Source organism: Manis pentadactyla, chromosome 1 (assembly GCF_030020395.1).
Source record: "Manis pentadactyla isolate mManPen7 chromosome 1, mManPen7.hap1, whole genome shotgun sequence".
Taxonomy (NCBI): domain Eukaryota; kingdom Metazoa; phylum Chordata; class Mammalia; order Pholidota; family Manidae; genus Manis; species Manis pentadactyla.
Window position 1 is genome coordinate 56,378,070 of NC_080019.1, and position 26,171 is coordinate 56,404,240.

A 26,171-nucleotide genomic window follows, 5' to 3' on the forward strand; every position below is an offset into this window, starting at 1 on the left:
TGCAGTTTTGAAGTCAGGGCGAGTGTGAGGTCGAGTCACAGGGTTGAGGGAGTCATAGTTGATATCAATGGTGAAGGCGAAGTATCTGGTCCATGGCTCGGGTCTAGGGTTCCGTTTAGGTGTTCGATAAGGAGTACGGGTGAGATAGGTTTACAGTTAGATTCGGATCCATCTCTGATGTGAAGGCGAGCGCAAGATTGAGTTTCAGTTTTAAGGTGAGGTGTGGGTGTCATGAATGCTTAAGTTGAAGTGTCAGATCCTGGCGCCAGGGATAGGGCTGGCATTACCTGTAAGTTAAGGTGTATTGGGCTGACTGAGTGACAGTTAGAGATCTGATCCGTCTCCGATGTGAGGGCAATGGCCAGAGTGAGCTTCAGGATTATGGGGAGGAATGACAGACGTCAATGCTGATGGTGGCAGTTCAGTTAAAGGGGCCTGGGCTAGGTTTAGGGTTTCCTGTAAGGGAAAGTCTATGCATATGATACGGTTACGGAGAGAATTTGGGTTCAATTCTGATGTGAGTGCGAGGGTGAGATTGAGTCTCAGGGTAAAGATGTGGCTCCTAGTCGGCAGCAATGTTGAAGTCAGAGTATCTAGTCCAGGGCTCGGGTCTAGGGTTAGGCTTAGGTGTTCAGTAAGATTTACAGGAACATAGAGTTACATTTAGAGTTCGAATCTGACACTGATGTGAGGGCAATGGCCAGATTGAGCTTCATGTTTACTTTGCGGCATGACAGACGTTGCAGCTGATGGCGGCGTTTCAGGTAAAGTGGCCAGGGTTAGAGTTATGTTATTGTGCTCTGTGAGGTGTACAGGAAGGATAGGGTGATGGACAGACTTAGGGTGTTCTCTGATGTGAGGGCAAGTTCGAGATGGTGGTTCAGGTTTACGGTGAAGTGTGAATGATGCCAATGGTTACGGGGAAGGGTCAAGTAAAGAGTCATTTCTATTGTTGAGATTAAAGGGTCTCTCTGTTCTACAGAAAGGATAAGTTAAGGAATAGGGTTAGGTTCCAGCTCTGATGTGAGTGTGCTTTTGAAATTGCGATTCATAGTTGAGGAGGGCCCTGGGTGATGTCAAAGCTTACGTTGTGTGGATAGGCCCAGGATTCAGTGATAGGGTTAAAATTTTGTGTTCTCTCTGATTTCCAGAGACATTAGCATTACGGAAAGAGTTAGGTCCTGGGTCTGATGTGACGGGGAGAGCAACATGGTGGATCAGGTTTATGGTGAGGCATGGGTGACATCAATGTTCCTGGTGAGCTGTCAGGACCACTGGCCAGGGCTAGGCTAAGCGTTACGTTTTCGGTTAGGTGAAGAGAGAGGGTGTTTTCACATTTATACATATTGTCCTTCTCTTACGTTAGGGCGAATGTGCAATTCAGTTCCAGGATTACAGTGTGGCAAAGGTGATATCCATGATGAGGTTGGAGTTTCAGGACACTGCTCCACGCTAGGGTTAGGGTTATGTAATCGTTAAGAGTATGGGTTGGACCGGGATACGTTTCGATTTGCATCCTACTCTGACGTGAGGGCGAAGGCCAGATTGATCTTCATCATCGTGGTGTGGCATCGGTGACATCAATGCTGACGCTGGGGTTACAGGTTAATAGACCTGGTTTAGGGATAAGATTTTCTGTAAGGAAAAGTCTATGCGGTACATATGGTTATGGACAGAATTAGGGAGCAGTTCTGAGGTCAGGGCGAGTGTGAGATTGAGTCGCAGGGTCAATGGAGTCATAGTTGATATCCACGGTGAAGGTGAATTATCTGTTCCAGGGTAGGGTGTACGGTTAGATTTAGGTGTTCGATAAGGAATACGGGTGTGATATGGTTACAGTTAGACTTCAGATCTATCTCTGATGTGAGGGAGAGTGCATGATTGAGTTTGAAGTTAAAGCTGAAATATGGGTGACATCAAAGATGAAGGTGAAGTGTCAGATCCTGGCGCCAGATCTACGGTTAGCATTAGTTGTAAGGTAAGGAGTATGGGGCAGATTGAGTGGCAGTAAGAGTTCTGATCTGACTCTGATGTGAAGGAAATGGCCAGAATGTGCTTCAGGATTATGGGGAGGAATGACAGAAGTCGATGCTGATGGTGGCGGTTCAGTTAAATTGGCCTGGGCTAGGGTTAGGGTTTCCTGTAAGGGAAAATCTATGCATATGTTACGGTGACGGAGAAAATTAGGGTTCAGTTCTGATGTGAGGACGAGGGTGAGATTGAGGCTCATGGTTAAGATGTGTCTCCTAGTTGGCACAAATGTTGAAGGCGAGAGAATCTAGTCTAGTTCTCGGACCTAGGGTTAGGGTTAGGTGTTCACTAAGATTTACAGTAACATAGAGTTACATTTAGAGTTTGCATCTGACCCTGATGTGAGAGCGATGGCCAGATTGAGCTTCAGGTTTATGGAGCGGCATGACAGACGTTGAAGTTGACTATGTCAGCTCAGGTAAAGTGGCCAGGTCTAGAGTTATGGTATTGTGTTCTGTGAGGTGTACAGGAAGGATAGGGGTATGGACAGACTTAGGGCTGGTCTCTGATGTGAGGGCAAGTGCGAGATTGAGGTTCAGGATTACGGTGAAGTGTGGGTCATGCCAATGGTTACGGTGAAAGGACAGGTCCAAGATTCATGGCTAGGGTTAGGATTACTGCGTCGTTCTGTTCTACAGAAAGGACAAGTTTGGGATTAAGGTTAGGGTCCAGCTCTGATGTGAGTGCGAGTGTGAAATTGCGATTCAGTGTTGAGGAGGGCCCTGGGTGATGTCAATGGTGACGTTGTGTGGATAGGCCCAGGACTCAGTGCTAGGCTTAAAATTTTGTGTTCTCTCTGTTTTCCGGAGACATTAGCATTACGGAAAGAGTTAGGGTCTGGGTCTGATGCGACGGTAAGTGCAAGATGGTGGATCAGGTTTATGGTGAGGCATGGGTGACGTCAGTGGTCAAGTCAGGTGTCATAACCACGGGCCAGGGCTAGGGTAAGGGTTAGGTTTTTGGGAAACTGTAGAGGGATGGTATTGTTACATGTAGACTTAGGTCCTTCTCTTAAGTTAGGGCGAATATACGATTCAGTTCCAGGATTACTGTGAGCCAAGGTTGATATCCAAGGTTATGGTGGAGTTTCAGGAAACAGGGCCACGCTGGGGTTAGGGTTATGTAATCGTTAAAGTGTATGGGGTTTACGTGAATAGAGCTCGATTTTGGATCCTACTCTGATGTGAGGGCGTAGGCCAGACTGATCTTGATCATCATGGTGTGGCATAGGTGACATCAATGCTGACGCTGAGGGTCCAGGTTAAGGGACCTTGGTTAGCGGTAGGGTTTTTGTAAGGAAATGTCTATGCAGAAGATATGGTTCTGGATATAATTAGGGTGCAGTTTTGAAGTCAGGGCGTGTGTGAGGTCGAGTCACAGGGTTGAGGGAGTCATAGTTGATATCAATGGTGAAGGCGAAGTATCTGGTCCATGGCTCGGGTCTAGGGTTCCGTTTAGGTGTTCGATAAGGAGTACGGGTGAGATAGGTTTACAGTTAGATTCGGATCCATCTCTGATGTGAAGGCGAGCGCAAGATTGAGTTTCAGTTTTAAGGTGAGGTGTGGGTGTCATGAATGCTTAAGTTGAAGTGTCAGATCCTGGCGCCAGGGATAGGGCTGGCATTACCTGTAAGTTAAGGTGTATTGGGCTGACTGAGTGACAGTTAGAGATCTGATCCGTCTCCGATGTGAGGGCAATGGCCAGAGTGAGCTTCAGGATTATGGGGAGGAATGACAGACGTCAATGCTGATGGTGGCAGTTCAGTTAAAGGGGCCTGGGCTAGGTTTAGGGTTTCCTGTAAGGGAAAGTCTATGCATATGATACGGTTACGGAGAGAATTTGGGTTCAATTCTGATGTGAGTGCGAGGGTGAGATTGAGTCTCAGGGTAAAGATGTGGCTCCTAGTCGGCAGCAATGTTGAAGTCAGAGTATCTAGTCCAGGGCTCGGGTCTAGGGTTAGGCTTAGGTGTTCAGTAAGATTTACAGGAACATAGAGTTACATTTAGAGTTCGAATCTGACACTGATGTGAGGGCGATGGCCAGATTGAGCTTCATGTTTACTTTGCGGCATGACAGACGTTGCAGCTGATGGCGGCGTTTCAGGTAAAGTGGCCAGGGTTAGAGTTATGTTATTGTGCTCTGTGAGGTGTACAGGAAGGATAGGGTGATGGACAGACTTAGGGTGTTCTCTGATGTGAGGGCAAGTTCGAGATGGTGGTTCAGGTTTACGGTGAAGTGTGAATGATGCCAATGGTTACGGGGAAGGGTCAAGTAAAGAGTCATTTCTATTGTTGAGATTAAAGGGTCTCTCTGTTCTACAGAAAGGATAAGTTAAGGAATAGGGTTAGGTTCCAGCTCTGATGTGAGTGTGCTTTTGAAATTGCGATTCATAGTTGAGGAGGGCCCTGGGTGATGTCAAAGCTTACGTTGTGTGGATAGGCCCAGGATTCAGTGATAGGGTTAAAATTTTGTGTTCTCTCTGATTTCCAGAGACATTAGCATTACGGAAAGAGTTAGGTCCTGGGTCTGATGTGACGGGGAGAGCAACATGGTGGATCAGGTTTATGGTGAGGCATGGGTGACATCAATGTTCCTGGTGAGCTGTCAGGACCACTGGCCAGGGCTAGGCTAAGCGTTACGTTTTCGGTTAGGTGAAGAGAGAGGGTGTTTTCACATTTATACATATTGTCCTTCTCTTACGTTAGGGCGAATGTGCGATTCAGTTCCAGGATTACAGTGTGGCAAAGGTGATATCCATGATGAGGTTGGAGTTTCAGGACACTGCTCCACGCTAGGGTTAGGGTTATGTAATCGTTAAGAGTATGGGTTGGACCGGGATACGTTTCGATTTGCATCCTACTCTGACGTGAGGGCGAAGGCCAGATTGATCTTCATCATCGTGGTGTGGCATCGGTGACATCAATGCTGACGCTGGGGTTACAGGTTAATAGACCTGGTTTAGGGATAAGATTTTCTGTAAGGAAAAGTCTATGCGGTACATATGGTTATGGACAGAATTAGGGAGCAGTTCTGAGGTCAGGGCGAGTGTGAGATTGAGTCGCAGGGTCAATGGAGTCATAGTTGATATCCACGGTGAAGGTGAATTATCTGTTCCAGGGTAGGGTGTACGGTTAGATTTAGGTGTTCGATAAGGAATACGGGTGTGATATGGTTACAGTTAGACTTCAGATCTATCTCTGATGTGAGGGAGAGTGCATGATTGAGTTTGAAGTTAAAGCTGAAATATGGGTGACATCAAAGATGAAGGTGAAGTGTCAGATCCTGGCGCCAGATCTACGGTTAGCATTAGTTGTAAGGTAAGGAGTATGGGGCAGATTGAGTGGCAGTAAGAGTTCTGATCTGACTCTGATGTGAAGGAAATGGCCAGAATGTGCTTCAGGATTATGGGGAGGAATGACAGAAGTCGATGCTGATGGTGGCGGTTCAGTTAAATTGGCCTGGGCTAGGGTTAGGGTTTCCTGTAAGGGAAAATCTATGCATATGTTACGGTGACGGAGAAAATTAGGGTTCAGTTCTGATGTGAGGACGAGGGTGAGATTGAGGCTCATGGTTAAGATGTGTCTCCTAGTTGGCACAAATGTTGAAGGCGAGAGAATCTAGTCTAGTTCTCGGACCTAGGGTTAGGGTTAGGTGTTCACTAAGATTTACAGTAACATAGAGTTACATTTAGAGTTTGCATCTGACCCTGATGTGAGAGCGATGGCCAGATTGAGCTTCAGGTTTATGGAGCGGCATGACAGACGTTGAAGTTGACTATGTCAGCTCAGGTAAAGTGGCCAGGTCTAGAGTTATGGTATTGTGTTCTGTGAGGTGTACAGGAAGGATAGGGGTATGGACAGACTTAGGGCTGGTCTCTGATGTGAGGGCAAGTGCGAGATTGAGGTTCAGGATTACGGTGAAGTGTGGGTCATGCCAATGGTTACGGTGAAAGGACAGGTCCAAGATTCATGGCTAGGGTTAGGATTACTGCGTCGTTCTGTTCTACAGAAAGGACAAGTTTGGGATTAAGGTTAGGGTCCAGCTCTGATGTGAGTGCGAGTGTGAAATTGCGATTCAGTGTTGAGGAGGGCCCTGGGTGATGTCAATGGTGACGTTGTGTGGATAGGCCCAGGACTCAGTGCTAGGCTTAAAATTTTGTGTTCTTTCTGTTTTCCGGAGACATTAGCATTACGGAAAGAGTTAGGGTCTGGGTCTGATGCGACGGTAAGTGCAAGATGGTGGATCAGGTTTATGGTGAGGCATGGGTGACGTCAGTGGTCAAGTCGGGTGTCATAACCACGGGCCAGGGCTAGGGTAAGGGTTAGGTTTTTGGGAAACTGTAGAGGGATGGTATTGTTACATGTAGACTTAGGTCCTTCTCCTAAGTTAGGGCGAACATACGATTCAGTTCCAGGATAACTGTGAGCCAAGGTTGATATCCAAGGTTATGGTGGAGTTTCAGGAAACAGGGCCACGCTGGGGTTAGGGTTATGTAATCGTTAAAGTGTATGGGGTTTACGTGAATAGAGCTCGATTTTGGATCCTACTCTGATGTGAGGGCGTAGGCCAGACTGATCTTGATCATCATGGTGTGGCATAGGTGACATCAATGCTGACGCTGAGGGTCCAGGTTAAGGGACCTTGGTTAGCGGTAGGGTTTTTGTAAGGAAATGTCTATGCAGAAGATATGGTTCTGGATATAATTAGGGTGCAGTTTTGAAGTCAGGGCGAGTGTGAGGTCGAGTCACAGGGTTGAGGGAGTCATAGTTGATATCAATGGTGAAGGCGAAGTATCTGGTCCATGGCTCGGGTCTAGGGTTCCGTTTAGGTGTTCGATAAGGAGTACGGGTGAGATAGGTTTACAGTTAGATTCGGATCCATCTCTGATGTGAAGGCGAGCGCAAGATTGAGTTTCAGTTTTAAGGTGAGGTGTGGGTGTCATGAATGCTTAAGTTGAAGTGTCAGATCCTGGCGCCAGGGATAGGGCTGGCATTACCTGTAAGTTAAGGTGTATTGGGCTGACTGAGTGACAGTTAGAGATCTGATCCGTCTCCGATGTGAGGGCAATGGCCAGAGTGAGCTTCAGGATTATGGGGAGGAATGACAGACGTCAATGCTGATGGTGGCAGTTCAGTTAAAGGGGCCTGGGCTAGGTTTAGGGTTTCCTGTAAGGGAAAGTCTATGCATATGATACGGTTACGGAGAGAATTTGGGTTCAATTCTGATGTGAGTGCGAGGGTGAGATTGAGTCTCAGGGTAAAGATGTGGCTCCTAGTCGGCAGCAATGTTGAAGTCAGAGTATCTAGTCCAGGGCTCGGGTCTAGGGTTAGGCTTAGGTGTTCAGTAAGATTTACAGGAACATAGAGTTACATTTAGAGTTCGAATCTGACACTGATGTGAGGGCAATGGCCAGATTGAGCTTCATGTTTACTTTGCGGCATGACAGACGTTGCAGCTGATGGCGGCGTTTCAGGTAAAGTGGCCAGGGTTAGAGTTATGTTATTGTGCTCTGTGAGGTGTACAGGAAGGATAGGGTGATGGACAGACTTAGGGTGTTCTCTGATGTGAGGGCAAGTTCGAGATGGTGGTTCAGGTTTACGGTGAAGTGTGAATGATGCCAATGGTTACGGGGAAGGGTCAAGTAAAGAGTCATTTCTATTGTTGAGATTAAAGGGTCTCTCTGTTCTACAGAAAGGATAAGTTAAGGAATAGGGTTAGGTTCCAGCTCTGATGTGAGTGTGCTTTTGAAATTGCGATTCATAGTTGAGGAGGGCCCTGGGTGATGTCAAAGCTTACGTTGTGTGGATAGGCCCAGGATTCAGTGATAGGGTTAAAATTTTGTGTTCTCTCTGATTTCCAGAGACATTAGCATTACGGAAAGAGTTAGGTCCTGGGTCTGATGTGACGGGGAGAGCAACATGGTGGATCAGGTTTATGGTGAGGCATGGGTGACATCAATGTTCCTGGTGAGCTGTCAGGACCACTGGCCAGGGCTAGGCTAAGCGTTACGTTTTCGGTTAGGTGAAGAGAGAGGGTGTTTTCACATTTATACATATTGTCCTTCTCTTACGTTAGGGCGAATGTGCAATTCAGTTCCAGGATTACAGTGTGGCAAAGGTGATATCCATGATGAGGTTGGAGTTTCAGGACACTGCTCCACGCTAGGGTTAGGGTTATGTAATCGTTAAGAGTATGGGTTGGACCGGGATACGTTTCGATTTGCATCCTACTCTGACGTGAGGGCGAAGGCCAGATTGATCTTCATCATCGTGGTGTGGCATCGGTGACATCAATGCTGACGCTGGGGTTACAGGTTAATAGACCTGGTTTAGGGATAAGATTTTCTGTAAGGAAAAGTCTATGCGGTACATATGGTTATGGACAGAATTAGGGAGCAGTTCTGAGGTCAGGGCGAGTGTGAGATTGAGTCGCAGGGTCAATGGAGTCATAGTTGATATCCACGGTGAAGGTGAATTATCTGTTCCAGGGTAGGGTGTACGGTTAGATTTAGGTGTTCGATAAGGAATACGGGTGTGATATGGTTACAGTTAGACTTCAGATCTATCTCTGATGTGAGGGAGAGTGCATGATTGAGTTTGAAGTTAAAGCTGAAATATGGGTGACATCAAAGATGAAGGTGAAGTGTCAGATCCTGGCGCCAGATCTACGGTTAGCATTAGTTGTAAGGTAAGGAGTATGGGGCAGATTGAGTGGCAGTAAGAGTTCTGATCTGACTCTGATGTGAAGGAAATGGCCAGAATGTGCTTCAGGATTATGGGGAGGAATGACAGAAGTCGATGCTGATGGTGGCGGTTCAGTTAAATTGGCCTGGGCTAGGGTTAGGGTTTCCTGTAAGGGAAAATCTATGCATATGTTACGGTGACGGAGAAAATTAGGGTTCAGTTCTGATGTGAGGACGAGGGTGAGATTGAGGCTCATGGTTAAGATGTGTCTCCTAGTTGGCACAAATGTTGAAGGCGAGAGAATCTAGTCTAGTTCTCGGACCTAGGGTTAGGGTTAGATGTTCACTAAGATTTACAGTAACATAGAGTTACATTTAGAGTTTGCATCTGACCCTGATGTGAGAGCGATGGCCAGATTGAGCTTCAGGTTTATGGAGCGGCATGACAGACGTTGAAGTTGACTATGTCAGCTCAGGTAAAGTGGCCAGGTCTAGAGTTATGGTATTGTGTTCTGTGAGGTGTACAGGAAGGATAGGGGTATGGACAGACTTAGGGCTGGTCTCTGATGTGAGGGCAAGTGCGAGATTGAGGTTCAGGATTACGGTGAAGTGTGGGTCATGCCAATGGTTACGGTGAAAGGACAGGTCCAAGATTCATGGCTAGGGTTAGGATTACTGCGTCGTTCTGTTCTACAGAAAGGACAAGTTTGGGATTAAGGTTAGGGTCCAGCTCTGATGTGAGTGCGAGTGTGAAATTGCGATTCAGTGTTGAGGAGGGCCCTGGGTGATGTCAATGGTGACGTTGTGTGGATAGGCCCAGGACTCAGTGCTAGGCTTAAAATTTTGTGTTCTTTCTGTTTTCCGGAGACATTAGCATTACGGAAAGAGTTAGGGTCTGGGTCTGATGCGACGGTAAGTGCAAGATGGTGGATCAGGTTTATGGTGAGGCATGGGTGACGTCAGTGGTCAAGTCGGGTGTCATAACCACGGGCCAGGGCTAGGGTAAGGGTTAGGTTTTTGGGAAACTGTAGAGGGATGGTATTGTTACATGTAGACTTAGGTCCTTCTCTTAAGTTAGGGCGAACATACGATTCAGTTCCAGGATTACTGTGAGCCAAGGTTGATATCCAAGGTTATGGTGGAGTTTCAGGAAACAGGGCCACGCTGGGGTTAGGGTTATGTAATCGTTAAAGTGTATGGGGTTTACGTGAATAGAGCTCGATTTTGGATCCTACTCTGATGTGAGGGCGTAGGCCAGACTGATCTTGATCATCATGGTGTGGCATAGGTGACATCAATGCTGACGCTGAGGGTCCAGGTTAAGGGACCTTGGTTAGCGGTAGGGTTTTTGTAAGGAAATGTCTATGCAGAAGATATGGTTCTGGATATAATTAGGGTGCAGTTTTGAAGTCAGGGCGAGTGTGAGGTCGAGTCACAGGGTTGAGGGAGTCATAGTTGATATCAATGGTGAAGGCGAAGTATCTGGTCCATGGCTCGGGTCTAGGGTTCCGTTTAGGTGTTCGATAAGGAGTACGGGTGAGATAGGTTTACAGTTAGATTCGGATCCATCTCTGATGTGAAGGCGAGCGCAAGATTGAGTTTCAGTTTTAAGGTGAGGTGTGGGTGTCATGAATGCTTAAGTTGAAGTGTCAGATCCTGGCGCCAGGGATAGGGCTGGCATTACCTGTAAGTTAAGGTGTATTGGGCTGACTGAGTGACAGTTAGAGATCTGATCCGTCTCCGATGTGAGGGCAATGGCCAGAGTGAGCTTCAGGATTATGGGGAGGAATGACAGACGTCAATGCTGATGGTGGCAGTTCAGTTAAAGGGGCCTGGGCTAGGTTTAGGGTTTCCTGTAAGGGAAAGTCTATGCATATGATACGGTTACGGAGAGAATTTGGGTTCAATTCTGATGTGAGTGCGAGGGTGAGATTGAGTCTCAGGGTAAAGATGTGGCTCCTAGTCGGCAGCAATGTTGAAGTCAGAGTATCTAGTCCAGGGCTCGGGTCTAGGGTTAGGCTTAGGTGTTCAGTAAGATTTACAGGAACATAGAGTTACATTTAGAGTTCGAATCTGACACTGATGTGAGGGCGATGGCCAGATTGAGCTTCATGTTTACTTTGCGGCATGACAGACGTTGCAGCTGATGGCGGCGTTTCAGGTAAAGTGGCCAGGGTTAGAGTTATGTTATTGTGCTCTGTGAGGTGTACAGGAAGGATAGGGTGATGGACAGACTTAGGGTGTTCTCTGATGTGAGGGCAAGTTCGAGATGGTGGTTCAGGTTTACGGTGAAGTGTGAATGATGCCAATGGTTACGGGGAAGGGTCAAGTAAAGAGTCATTTCTATTGTTGAGATTAAAGGGTCTCTCTGTTCTACAGAAAGGATAAGTTAAGGAATAGGGTTAGGTTCCAGCTCTGATGTGAGTGTGCTTTTGAAATTGCGATTCATAGTTGAGGAGGGCCCTGGGTGATGTCAAAGCTTACGTTGTGTGGATAGGCCCAGGATTCAGTGATAGGGTTAAAATTTTGTGTTCTCTCTGATTTCCAGAGACATTAGCATTACGGAAAGAGTTAGGTCCTGGGTCTGATGTGACGGGGAGAGCAACATGGTGGATCAGGTTTATGGTGAGGCATGGGTGACATCAATGTTCCTGGTGAGCTGTCAGGACCACTGGCCAGGGCTAGGCTAAGCGTTACGTTTTCGGTTAGGTGAAGAGAGAGGGTGTTTTCACATTTATACATATTGTCCTTCTCTTACGTTAGGGCGAATGTGCGATTCAGTTCCAGGATTACAGTGTGGCAAAGGTGATATCCATGATGAGGTTGGAGTTTCAGGACACTGCTCCACGCTAGGGTTAGGGTTATGTAATCGTTAAGAGTATGGGTTGGACCGGGATACGTTTCGATTTGCATCCTACTCTGACGTGAGGGCGAAGGCCAGATTGATCTTCATCATCGTGGTGTGGCATCGGTGACATCAATGCTGACGCTGGGGTTACAGGTTAATAGACCTGGTTTAGGGATAAGATTTTCTGTAAGGAAAAGTCTATGCGGTACATATGGTTATGGACAGAATTAGGGAGCAGTTCTGAGGTCAGGGCGAGTGTGAGATTGAGTCGCAGGGTCAATGGAGTCATAGTTGATATCCACGGTGAAGGTGAATTATCTGTTCCAGGGTAGGGTGTACGGTTAGATTTAGGTGTTCGATAAGGAATACGGGTGTGATATGGTTACAGTTAGACTTCAGATCTATCTCTGATGTGAGGGAGAGTGCATGATTGAGTTTGAAGTTAAAGCTGAAATATGGGTGACATCAAAGATGAAGGTGAAGTGTCAGATCCTGGCGCCAGATCTACGGTTAGCATTAGTTGTAAGGTAAGGAGTATGGGGCAGATTGAGTGGCAGTAAGAGTTCTGATCTGACTCTGATGTGAAGGAAATGGCCAGAATGTGCTTCAGGATTATGGGGAGGAATGACAGAAGTCGATGCTGATGGTGGCGGTTCAGTTAAATTGGCCTGGGCTAGGGTTAGGGTTTCCTGTAAGGGAAAATCTATGCATATGTTACGGTGACGGAGAAAATTAGGGTTCAGTTCTGATGTGAGGACGAGGGTGAGATTGAGGCTCATGGTTAAGATGTGTCTCCTAGTTGGCACAAATGTTGAAGGCGAGAGAATCTAGTCTAGTTCTCGGACCTAGGGTTAGGGTTAGGTGTTCACTAAGATTTACAGTAACATAGAGTTACATTTAGAGTTTGCATCTGACCCTGATGTGAGAGCGATGGCCAGATTGAGCTTCAGGTTTATGGAGCGGCATGACAGACGTTGAAGTTGACTATGTCAGCTCAGGTAAAGTGGCCAGGTCTAGAGTTATGGTATTGTGTTCTGTGAGGTGTACAGGAAGGATAGGGGTATGGACAGACTTAGGGCTGGTCTCTGATGTGAGGGCAAGTGCGAGATTGAGGTTCAGGATTACGGTGAAGTGTGGGTCATGCCAATGGTTACGGTGAAAGGACAGGTCCAAGATTCATGGCTAGGGTTAGGATTACTGCGTCGTTCTGTTCTACAGAAAGGACAAGTTTGGGATTAAGGTTAGGGTCCAGCTCTGATGTGAGTGCGAGTGTGAAATTGCGATTCAGTGTTGAGGAGGGCCCTGGGTGATGTCAATGGTGACGTTGTGTGGATAGGCCCAGGACTCAGTGCTAGGCTTAAAATTTTGTGTTCTTTCTGTTTTCCGGAGACATTAGCATTACGGAAAGAGTTAGGGTCTGGGTCTGATGCGACGGTAAGTGCAAGATGGTGGATCAGGTTTATGGTGAGGCATGGGTGACGTCAGTGGTCAAGTCGGGTGTCATAACCACGGGCCAGGGCTAGGGTAAGGGTTAGGTTTTTGGGAAACTGTAGAGGGATGGTATTGTTACATGTAGACTTAGGTCCTTCTCTTAAGTTAGGGCGAACATACGATTCAGTTCCAGGATTACTGTGAGCCAAGGTTGATATCCAAGGTTATGGTGGAGTTTCAGGAAACAGGGCCACGCTGGGGTTAGGGTTATGTAATCGTTAAAGTGTATGGGGTTTACGTGAATAGAGCTCGATTTTGGATCCTACTCTGATGTGAGGGCGTAGGCCAGACTGATCTTGATCATCATGGTGTGGCATAGGTGACATCAATGCTGACGCTGAGGGTCCAGGTTAAGGGACCTTGGTTAGCGGTAGGGTTTTTGTAAGGAAATGTCTATGCAGAAGATATGGTTCTGGATATAATTAGGGTGCAGTTTTGAAGTCAGGGCGAGTGTGAGGTCGAGTCACAGGGTTGAGGGAGTCATAGTTGATATCAATGGTGAAGGCGAAGTATCTGGTCCATGGCTCGGGTCTAGGGTTCCGTTTAGGTGTTCGATAAGGAGTACGGGTGAGATAGGTTTACAGTTAGATTCGGATCCATCTCTGATGTGAAGGCGAGCGCAAGATTGAGTTTCAGTTTTAAGGTGAGGTGTGGGTGTCATGAATGCTTAAGTTGAAGTGTCAGATCCTGGCGCCAGGGATAGGGCTGGCATTACCTGTAAGTTAAGGTGTATTGGGCTGACTGAGTGACAGTTAGAGATCTGATCCGTCTCCGATGTGAGGGCAATGGCCAGAGTGAGCTTCAGGATTATGGGGAGGAATGACAGACGTCAATGCTGATGGTGGCAGTTCAGTTAAAGGGGCCTGGGCTAGGTTTAGGGTTTCCTGTAAGGGAAAGTCTATGCATATGATACGGTTACGGAGAGAATTTGGGTTCAATTCTGATGTGAGTGCGAGGGTGAGATTGAGTCTCAGGGTAAAGATGTGGCTCCTAGTCGGCAGCAATGTTGAAGTCAGAGTATCTAGTCCAGGGCTCGGGTCTAGGGTTAGGCTTAGGTGTTCAGTAAGATTTACAGGAACATAGAGTTACATTTAGAGTTCGAATCTGACACTGATGTGAGGGCGATGGCCAGATTGAGCTTCATGTTTACTTTGCGGCATGACAGACGTTGCAGCTGATGGCGGCGTTTCAGGTAAAGTGGCCAGGGTTAGAGTTATGTTATTGTGCTCTGTGAGGTGTACAGGAAGGATAGGGTGATGGACAGACTTAGGGTGTTCTCTGATGTGAGGGCAAGTTCGAGATGGTGGTTCAGGTTTACGGTGAAGTGTGAATGATGCCAATGGTTACGGGGAAGGGTCAAGTAAAGAGTCATTTCTATTGTTGAGATTAAAGGGTCTCTCTGTTCTACAGAAAGGATAAGTTAAGGAATAGGGTTAGGTTCCAGCTCTGATGTGAGTGTGCTTTTGAAATTGCGATTCATAGTTGAGGAGGGCCCTGGGTGATGTCAAAGCTTACGTTGTGTGGATAGGCCCAGGATTCAGTGATAGGGTTAAAATTTTGTGTTCTCTCTGATTTCCAGAGACATTAGCATTACGGAAAGAGTTAGGTCCTGGGTCTGATGTGACGGGGAGAGCAACATGGTGGATCAGGTTTATGGTGAGGCATGGGTGACATCAATGTTCCTGGTGAGCTGTCAGGACCACTGGCCAGGGCTAGGCTAAGCGTTACGTTTTCGGTTAGGTGAAGAGAGAGGGTGTTTTCACATTTATACATATTGTCCTTCTCTTACGTTAGGGCGAATGTGCGATTCAGTTCCAGGATTACAGTGTGGCAAAGGTGATATCCATGATGAGGTTGGAGTTTCAGGACACTGCTCCACGCTAGGGTTAGGGTTATGTAATCGTTAAGAGTATGGGTTGGACCGGGATACGTTTCGATTTGCATCCTACTCTGACGTGAGGGCGAAGGCCAGATTGATCTTCATCATCGTGGTGTGGCATCGGTGACATCAATGCTGACGCTGGGGTTACAGGTTAATAGACCTGGTTTAGGGATAAGATTTTCTGTAAGGAAAAGTCTATGCGGTACATATGGTTATGGACAGAATTAGGGAGCAGTTCTGAGGTCAGGGCGAGTGTGAGATTGAGTCGCAGGGTCAATGGAGTCATAGTTGATATCCACGGTGAAGGTGAATTATCTGTTCCAGGGTAGGGTGTACGGTTAGATTTAGGTGTTCGATAAGGAATACGGGTGTGATATGGTTACAGTTAGACTTCAGATCTATCTCTGATGTGAGGGAGAGTGCATGATTGAGTTTGAAGTTAAAGCTGAAATATGGGTGACATCAAAGATGAAGGTGAAGTGTCAGATCCTGGCGCCAGATCTACGGTTAGCATTAGTTGTAAGGTAAGGAGTATGGGGCAGATTGAGTGGCAGTAAGAGTTCTGATCTGACTCTGATGTGAAGGAAATGGCCAGAATGTGCTTCAGGATTATGGGGAGGAATGACAGAAGTCGATGCTGATGGTGGCGGTTCAGTTAAATTGGCCTGGGCTAGGGTTAGGGTTTCCTGTAAGGGAAAATCTATGCATATGTTACGGTGACGGAGAAAATTAGGGTTCAGTTCTGATGTGAGGACGAGGGTGAGATTGAGGCTCATGGTTAAGATGTGTCTCCTAGTTGGCACAAATGTTGAAGGCGAGAGAATCTAGTCTAGTTCTCGGACCTAGGGTTAGGGTTAGGTGTTCACTAAGATTTACAGTAACATAGAGTTACATTTAGAGTTTGCATCTGACCCTGATGTGAGAGCGATGGCCAGATTGAGCTTCAGGTTTATGGAGCGGCATGACAGACGTTGAAGTTGACTATGTCAGCTCAGGTAAAGTGGCCAGGTCTAGAGTTATGGTATTGTGTTCTGTGAGGTGTACAGGAAGGATAGGGGTATGGACAGACTTAGGGCTGGTCTCTGATGTGAGGGCAAGTGCGAGATTGAGGTTCAGGATTACGGTGAAGTGTGGGTCATGCCAATGGTTACGGTGAAAGGACAGGTCCAAGATTCATGGCTAGGGTTAGGATTACTGCGTCGTTCTGTTCTACAGAAAGGACAAGTTTGGGATTAAGGTTAGGGTCCAGCTCTGATGTGAGTGCGAGTGTGAAATTGCGATTCAGTGTTGAGGAGGGCCCTGGGTGATGTCAATGGTGACGTTGTGTGGATAGGCCCAGGACTCAGTGCTAGGCTTAAAATTTTGTGTTCTCTCTGTTTTCCGGAGACATTAGCATTACGGAAAGAGTTAGGGTCTGGGTCTGATGCGACGGTAAGTGCAAGATGGTGGATCAGGTTTATGGTGAGGCATGGGTGACGTCAGTGGTCAAGTCGGGTGTCATAACCACGGGCCAGGGCTAGGGTAAGGGTTAGGTTTTTGGGAAACTGTAGAGGGATGGTATTGTTACATGTAGACTTAGGTCCTTCTCTTAAGTTAGGGCGAACATACGATTCAGTTCCAGGATTACTGTGAGCCAAGGTTGATATCCAAGGTTATGGTGGAGTTTCAGGAAACAGGGCCACGCTGGGGTTAGGGTTATGTAATCGTTAAAGTGTATGGGGTTTACGTGAATAGAGCTCGATTTTGGATCCTACTCTGATGTGAGGGCGTAGGCCAGACTGATCTTGATCATCATGGTGTGGCATAGGTGACATCAATGCTGACGCTGAGGGTCCAGGTTAAGGGACCTTGGTTAGCGGTAGGGTTTTTGTAAGGAAATGTCTATGCAGAAGATATGGTTCTGGATATAATTAGGGTGCAGTTTTGAAGTCAGGGCGAGTGTGAGGTCGAGTCACAGGGTTGAGGGAGTCATAGTTGATATCAATGGTGAAGGCGAAGTATCTGGTCCATGGCTCGGGTCTAGGGTTCCGTTTAGGTGTTCGATAAGGAGTACGGGTGAGATAGGTTTACAGTTAGATTCGGATCCATCTCTGATGTGAAGGCGAGCGCAAGATTGAGTTTCAGTTTTAAGGTGAGGTGTGGGTGTCATGAATGCTTAAGTTGAAGTGTCAGATCCTGGCGCCAGGGATAGGGCTGGCATTACCTGTAAGTTAAGGTGTATTGGGCTGACTGAGTGACAGTTAGAGATCTGATCCGTCTCCGATGTGAGGGCAATGGCCAGAGTGAGCTTCAGGATTATGGGGAGGAATGACAGACGTCAATGCTGATGGTGGCAGTTCAGTTAAAGGGGCCTGGGCTAGGTTTAGGGTTTCCTGTAAGGGAAAGTCTATGCATATGATACGGTTACGGAGAGAATTTGGGTTCAATTCTGATGTGAGTGCGAGGGTGAGATTGAGTCTCAGGGTAAAGATGTGGCTCCTAGTCGGCAGCAATGTTGAAGTCAGAGTATCTAGTCCAGGGCTCGGGTCTAGGGTTAGGCTTAGGTGTTCAGTAAGATTTACAGGAACACAGAGTTACATTTAGAGTTCGAATCTGACACTGATGTGAGGGCGATGGCCAGATTGAGCTTCATGTTTACTTTGGGGCATGACAGACGTTGCAGCTGATGGCGGCGTTTCAGGTAAAGTGGCCAGGGTTAGAGTTATGTTATTGTGCTCTGTGAGGTGTACAGGAAGGATAGGGTGATGGACAGACTTAGGGTGTTCTCTGATGTGAGGGCAAGTTCGAGATGGTGGTTCAGGTTTACGGTGAAGTGTGAATGATGCCAATGGTTACGGGGAAGGGTCAAGTAAAGAGTCATTTCTATTGTTGAGATTAAAGGGTCTCTCTGTTCTACAGAAAGGATAAGTTAAGGAACAGGGTTAGGTTCCAGCTCTGATGTGAGTGTGCTTTTGAAATTGCGATTCATAGTTGAGGAGGGCCCTGGGTGATGTCAAAGCTTACGTTGTGTGGATAGGCCCAGGATTCAGTGATAGGGTTAAAATTTTGTGTTCTCTCTGATTTCCAGAGACATTAGCATTACGGAAAGAGTTAGGTCCTGGGTCTGATGTGACGGGGAGAGCAACATGGTGGATCAGGTTTATGGTGAGGCATGGGTGACATCAATGTTCCTGGTGAGCTGTCAGGACCACTGGCCAGGGCTAGGCTAAGCGTTACGTTTTCGGTTAGGTGAAGAGAGAGGGTGTTTTCACATTTACACATATTGTCCTTCTCTTACGTTAGGGCGAATGTGCGATTCAGTTCCAGGATTACAGTGTGGCAAAGGTGATATCCATGATGAGGTTGGAGTTTCAGGACACTGCTCCACGCTAGGGTTAGGGTTATGTAATCGTTAAGAGTATGGGTTGGACCGGGATACGTTTCGATTTGCATCCTACTCTGACGTGAGGGCGAAGGCCAGATTGATCTTCATCATCGTGGTGTGGCATCGGTGACATCAATGCTGACGCTGGGGTTACAGGTTAATAGACCTGGTTTAGGGATAAGATTTTCTGTAAGGAAAAGTCTATGCGGTACATATGGTTATGGACAGAATTAGGGAGCAGTTCTGAGGTCAGGGCGAGTGTGAGATTGAGTCGCAGGGTCAATGGAGTCATAGTTGATATCCACGGTGAAGGTGAATTATCTGTTCCAGGGTAGGGTGTACGGTTAGATTTAGGTGTTCGATAAGGAATACGGGTGTGATATGGTTACAGTTAGACTTCAGATCTATCTCTGATGTGAGGGAGAGTGCATGATTGAGTTTGAAGTTAAAGCTGAAGTATGGGTGACATCAAAGATGTAGGTGAAGTGTCAGATCATGGCGCCAAGGCTAGGGTTAGCATTAGTTGTAAGGTAAGGAGTATGGGGCAGATTGAGTGGCAGTAAGAGTTCTGATCTGACTCTGATGTGAAGGAAATGGCCAGAATGTGCTTCAGGATTATGGGGAGGAATGACAGAAGTCGATGCTGATGGTGGCGGTTCAGTTAAATTGGCCTGGGCTAGGGTTAGGGTTTCCTGTAAGGGAAAATCTATGCATATTTTACAGTGAAGGAGAAAATTAGGGTTCAGTTCGGATGTGAGGACGAGGGTGAGATTGAGGCTCATGGTTAAGATGTGTCTCCTAGTTGGCACAAATGTTGAAGGCGAGAGAATCTAGTCTAGTTCTCGGACCTAGGGTTAGGGTTAGGTGTTCACTAAGATTTACAGTAACATAGAGTTACATTTAGAGTTTGCATCTGACCCTGATGTGAGAGCGATGGCCAGATTGAGCTTCAGGTTTATGGAGCGGCATGACAGACGTTGAAGTTGACTATGTCAGCACAGTAAAGTGGCCAGGTCTAGAGTTTTGGTATTGTGTTCTGTGAGGTGTACAGGAAGGATAGGGGTATGGACAGACTTAGGGCTGGTCTCTGATGTGAGGGCAAGTGCGAGATTGAGGTTCAGGATTACGGTGAAGTGTGGGTCATGCCAATGATTACGGTGAAAGGACAGGTCCAAGATTCATGGCTAGGGTTAGGATTACTGCGTCGTTCTGTTCTACAGAAAGGACAAGTTTGGGATTAAGGTTAGGGTCCAGCTCTGATGTGAGTGCGAGTGTGAAATTGCGATTCAGTGTTGAGGAGGGCCCTGGGTGATGTCAATGGTGACGTTGTGTGGATAGGCCCAGGACTCAGTGCTAGGCTTAAAATTTTGTGTTCTCTCTGTTTTCCGGAGACATTAGCATTACGGAAAGAGTTAGGGTCTGGGTCTGATGCGACGGTAAGTGCAAGATGGTGGATCAGGTTTATGGTGAGGCATGGGTGACGTCAGTGGTCAAGTCGGGTGTCATAACCACGGGCCAGGGCTAGGGTAAGGGTTAGGTTTTTGGGAAACTGTAGAGGGATGGTATTGTTACATGTAGACTTAGGTCCTTCTCTTAAGTTAGGGCGAATATACGATTCAGTTCCAGGATTACTGTGAGCCAAGGTTGATATCCAAGGTTATGGTGGAGTTTCAGGAAACAGGGCCACGCTGGGTTTAGGGTTATGTAATCGTTAAAGTGTATGGGGTTTACGTGAATAGAGCTCGATTTTGGATCCTACTCTGATGTGAGGGCGTAGGCCAGACTGATCTTGATCATCATGGTGTGGCATAGGTGACATCAATGCTGACACTGAGGGTCCAGGTTAAGGGACCTTGGTTAGCGGTAGGGTTTTTGTAAGGAAATGTCTATGCAGAAGATATGGTTCTGGATATAATTAGGGTGCAGTTTTGAAGTCAGGGCGAGTGTGAGGTCGAGTCACAGGGTTGAGGGAGTCATAGTTGATATCAATGGTGAAGGCGAAGTATCTGGTCCATGGCTCGGGTCTAGGGTTCCGTTTAGGTGTTCGATAAGGAGTACGGGTGAGATAGGTTTACAGTTAGATTCGGATCCATCTCTGATGTGAAGGCGAGCGCAAGATTGAGTTTCAGTTTTAAGGTGAGGTGTGGGTGTCATGAATGCTTAAGTTGAAGTGTCAGATCCTGGCGCCAGGGATAGGGCTGGCATTAGCTGTAAGTTAAGGTGTATTGGGCTGACTGAGTGACAGATAGAGATCTGATCCGTCTCCGATGTGAGGGCAATGGCCAGAGTGAGCTTCAGGATTATGGGGAGGAATGACAGACGTCAATGCTGATGGTGGCAGTTCAGTTAAAGGGGCCTGGGCTAGGGTTAGGGTTTCCTGTAAGGGAAAGTCTATGCATATGATACGGTTACGGAGAGAATTTGGGTTCAATTCTGATGTGAGTGCGAGGGTGAGATTGAGTCTCAGGGTAAAGATGTGGCTCCTAGTCGGCAGCAATGTTGAAGTCAGAGTATCTAGTCCAGGGCTCGGGTCTAGGGTTAGGCTTAGGTGTTCAGTAAGATTTACAGGAACATAGAGTTACATTTAGAGTTCGAATCTGACACTGATGTGAGGGCGATGGCCAGATTGAGCTTCATGTTTACTTTGGGGCATGACAGACGTTGCAGCTGATGGCGGCGTTTCAGGTAAAGTGGCCAGGGTTAGAGTTATGTTATTGTGCTCTGTGAGGTGTACAGGAAGGATAGGGTGATGGACAGACTTAGGGTGTTCTCTGATGTGAGGGCAAGTTCGAGATGGATGTTCAGGTTTACGGTGAAGTGTGAATGATGCCAATGGTTACGGGGAAGGGTCAAGTAAAGAGTCATTTCTATTGTTGAGATTAAAGGGTCTCTCTGTTCTACAGAAAGGATAAGTTAAGGAATAGGGTTAGGTTCCAGCTCTGATGTGAGTGCGCTTCTGAAATTGCGATTCATTGTTGAGAAGGGCCCTGGGTGATGTCGAAGCTTACGTTGTGTGGATAGGCCCAGGATTCAGTGATAGGGTTAAAATTTTGTGTTCTCTCTGATTTCCAGAGACATTAGCATTACGGAAAGTGTTAGGTCCTGGGTCTGATGTGACGGGGAGAGCAACATGGTGGATCAGGTTTATGGTGAGGTATGGGTGACATCAATGATCCTGGTGAGCTGTCAGGACCACTGGCCAGGGCAAGGCTAAGCGTTAGGTTTTCGGTTAGGTGAAGAGAGAGGGTGTTTTCACATTTATACATATTGTCCTTCTCTTACGTTAGGGCGAATGTGCGATTCAGTTCCAGGATTACAGTGTGGCAAAGGTGATATCCATGATGAGGTTGGAGTTTCAGGCCACTGGTCCGCGCTAGGGTTAGGGTTATGTAATCGTTAAAGAGTATGGGTTGGACCGGGATACGTTTCGATTTGCATCCTACTCTGACGTGAGGGCGAAGGCCAGATTGATCTTCATCATCGTGGTGTGGCATCGGTGACATCAATGCTGACGCTGAGGGTACAGGTTAATAGACCTGGTTTAGGGATAAGATTTTCTGTAAGGAAAAGTCTATGCGGTACATATGGTTATGGACAGAATTAGGGAGCAGTTCTGAGGTCAGGGCGAGTGTGAGATTGAGTCGCAGGGTCAATGGAGTCATAGTTGATATCAACGGTGAAGGTGAATTACCTGTTCCAGGGTAGGGTGTACGGTTAGATTTAGGTGTTCGATAAGGAATACGGGTGTGATATGGTTACAGTTAGACTTCAGATCTATCTCTGATGTGAGGGAGAGTGCATGATTGAGTTTGAAGTTAAAGCTGAAATATGGGTGACATCAAAGATGAAGGTGAAGTGTCAGATCCTGGCGACAAGGCTAGGGTTAGCATTAGTTGTAAGGTAAGGAGTATGGGGCAGATTGAGTGGCAGTAAGAGTTCTGATCTGACTCTGATGTGAAGGAAATGGCCAGAATGTGCTTCAGGATTATGGGGAGGAATGACAGAAATCGATGCTGATGGTGGCGGTTCAGTTAAATTGGCCTGGGCTAGGGTTAGGGTTTCCTGTAAGGGAAAATCTATGCATATGTTACAGTGAAGGAGAAAATTAGGGTTCAGTTCTGATGTGAGGACGAGGGTGAGATTGAGGCTCATGGTTAAGTTGTGTCTCCTAGCTGGCACAAATGTTGAAGGCGAGAGAATCTAGTCCAGTTCTCGGACCTAGGTTAGGGTTAGGTGTTCACTAAGATTTACAGTAACATAGAGTTACATTTAGAGTTTGCATCTGACCCTGATGTGAGAGCGATGGCCAGATTGAGCTTCAGGTTTATGGAGCGGCATGACAGACGTTGAAGTTGACTATGTCAGCTCAGGTAAAGTGGCCATGTCTAGAGTTTTGGTATTGTGTTCTGTGAGGTGTACAGGAAGGATAGGGGTATGGACAGACTTAGGGCTGGTCTCTGATGTGAGGGCAAGTGCGAGATTGAGGTTCAGGATTACGGTGAAGTTTGGGTCATGCCAATGGTTACGGTGAAAGGACAGGTCCAAGATTCATGGCTAGGGTTAGGATTACTGCGTCGTTCTGTTCTACAGAAAGGACAAGTTTGGGATTAAGGTTAGAGTCCAGCTCTGATGTGAGTGTGAGTGTAAAATTGCGATTCAGTGTTGAGGAGGGCCCTGGGTGATGTCAATAGTGACGTTGTGTGGATAGGCCCAGGACTCAGTGCTAGGCTTAAAATTTTGTGTTCTCTCTGTTTTCCGGAGACATTAGCATTACGGAAAGAGTTAGGGTCTGGGTCTGATGCGACGGTAAGTGCAAGATGGTGGATCAGGTTTATGGTGAGGCATGGGTGACGTCAGTGGTCAAGTCGGGTGTCATAACCACGGGCCAGGGCTAGGGTAAGGGTTAGGTTTTTGGGAAACTGTAGAGGGATGGTATTGTTACATGTAGACTTAGGTCCTTCTCTTAAGTTAGGGCGAATATACGATTCAGTTCCAGGATTACTGTGAGCCAAGGTTGATATCCAAGGTTATGGTGGAGTTTCAGGAAACAGGTCCACGCTGGGGTTAGGGTTATGTAATCGTTAAAGTGTATGGGGTTTACGTGAATAGAGCTCGATTTTGGATCCTACTCTGATGTGAGGGCGTAGGCCAGACTGATCTTGATCATCATGGTGTGGCATAGGTGACATCAATGCTGACGCTGAGGGTCCAGGTTAAGGGACCTTGGTTAGCGGTAGGGTTTTTGTAAGGAAATGTCTATGCAGAAGATATGGTTCTGGATATAATTAGGGTGCAGTTTTGAAGTCAGGGCGAGTGTGAGGTCGAGTCACAGGGTTGAGGGAGTCATAGTTGATATCAATGGTGAAGGCGAAGTATCTGGTCCATGGCTCGGGTCTAGGGTTCCGTTTAGGTGTTCGATAAGGAGTACGGGTGAGATAGGTTTACAGTTAGATTCGGATCCATCTCTGATGTGAAGGCGAGCGCAAGATTGAGTTTCAGTTTTAAGGTGAGGTGTGGGTGTCATGAATGCTTAAGTTGAAGTGTCAGATCCTGGCGCCAGGGATAGGGCTGGCATTAGCTGTAAGTTAAGGTGTATTGGGCTGACTGAGTGACAGATAGAATCTGATCCGTCTCCGATGTGAGGGCAATGGCCAGAGTGAGCTTCAGGATTATGGGGAGGAATGACAGACGTCAATGCTGATGGTGGCAGTTCAGTTAAAGGGGCCTGGGCTAGGGTTAGGGTTTCCTGTAAGGGAAAGTCTATGCATATGATACGGTTACGGAGAGAATTTGGGTTCAATTCTGATGTGAGTGCGAGGGTGAGATTGAGTCTCAGGGTAAAGATGTGGCTCCTAGTCGGCAGCAATGTTGAAGTCAGAGTATCTAGTCCAGGGCTCGGGTCTAGGGTTAGGCTTAGGTGTTCAGTAAGATTTACAGGAACATAGAGTTACATTTAGAGTTCGAATCTGACACTGATGTGAGGGCGATGGCCAGATTGAGCTTCATGTTTACTTTGGGGCATGACAGACGTTGCAGCTGATGGCGGCGTTTCAGGTAAAGTGGCCAGGGTTAGAGTTATGTTATTGTGCTCTGTGAGGTGTACAGGAAGGATAGGGTGATGGACAGACTTAGGGTGTTCTCTGATGTGAGGGCAAGTTCGAGATGGTGGTTCAGGTTTACGGTGAAGTGTGAATGATGCCAATGGTTACGGTGAATGGTCAAGTAAAGAGTCATTTCTATTGTTGAGATTAAAGGGTCTCTCTGTTCTACAGAAAGGATAAGTTAAGGAATAGGGTTAGGTTCCAGCTCTGATGTGAGTGCGCTTCTGAAATTGCGATTCATTTTTGAGGAGGGCCCTGGGTGATGTCGAAGCTTAAGTTGTGTGGATAGGCCCAGGATTCAGTGATAGGGTTAAAATTTTGTGTTCTCTCTGATTTCCAGAGACATTAGCATTACGGAAAGAGTTAGGTCCTGGGTCTGATGTGACGGGGAGAGCAACATGGTGGATCAGGTTTATGGTGAGGTATGGGTGACATCAATGATCCTGGTGAGCTGTCAGGACCACTGGCCAGGGCTAGGCTAAGCGTTACGTTTTCGGTTAGGTGAAGAGAGAGGGTGTTTTCACATTTATACATATTGTCCTTCTCTTACGTTAGGGCGAATGTGCGATTCAGTTCCAGGATTACAGTGTGGCAAAGGTGATATCCATGATGAGGTTGGAGTTTCAGGCCACTGGTCCGCGCTAGGGTTAGGGTTATGTAATCGTTAAAGAGTATGGGTTGGACCGGGATACGTTTCGATTTGCATCCTACTCTGACGTGAGGGCGAAGGCCAGATTGATCTTCATCATCGTGGTGTGGCATCGGTGACATCAATGCTGACGCTGAGGGTACAGGTTAATAGACCTGGTTTAGGGATAAGATTTTCTGTAAGGAAAAGTCTATGCGGTACATATGGTTATGGACAGAATTAGGGAGCAGTTCTGAGGTCAGGGCGAGTGTGAGATTGAGTCGCAGGGTCAATGGAGTCATAGTTGATATCAACGGTGAAGGTGAATTACCTGTTCCAGGATAGGGTGTACGGTTAGATTTAGGTGTTCGATAAGGAATACGGGTGTGATATGGTTACAGTTAGACTTCAGATCTATCTCTGATGTGAGGGAGAGTGCATGATTGAGTTTGAAGTTAAAGCTGAAATATGGGTGACATCAAAGATGAAGGTGAAGTGTCAGATCCTGGCGCCAGATCTACGGTTAGCATTAGTTGTAAGGTAAGGAGTATGGGGCAGATTGAGTGGCAGTAAGAGTTCTGATCTGACTCTGATGTGAAGGAAATGGCCAGAATGTGCTTCAGGATTATGGGGAGGAATGACAGAAGTCGATGCTGATGGTGGCGGATCAGTTAAATTGGCCTGGGCTAGGGTTAGGGTTTCCTGTAAGGGAAAATCTATGCATATGTTACAGTGACGGAGAAAATTAGGGTTCAGTTCTGATATGAGGACGAGGGTGAGATTGAGGCTCATGGTTAAGATGTGTCTCCTAGTTGGCACAAATGTTGAAGGCGAGAGAATCTAGTCCAGTTCTCGGACCTAGGGTTAGGGTTAGGTGTTCACTAAGATTTACAGTAACATAGAGTTACATTTAGAGTTTGCATCTGACCCTGATGTGAGAGCGATGGCCAGATTGAGCTTCAGGTTTATGGAGCGGCATGACAGACGTTGAAGTTGACTATGTCAGCTCAGGTAAAGTGGCCAGGGCTAGAGTTATGGTATTGTGTTCTGTGAGGTGTACAGGAAGGATAGGGGTATGGACAGACTTAGGGCTGGTCTCTGATGTGAGGGCAAGTGCGAGATTGAGGTTCAGGATTACGGTGAA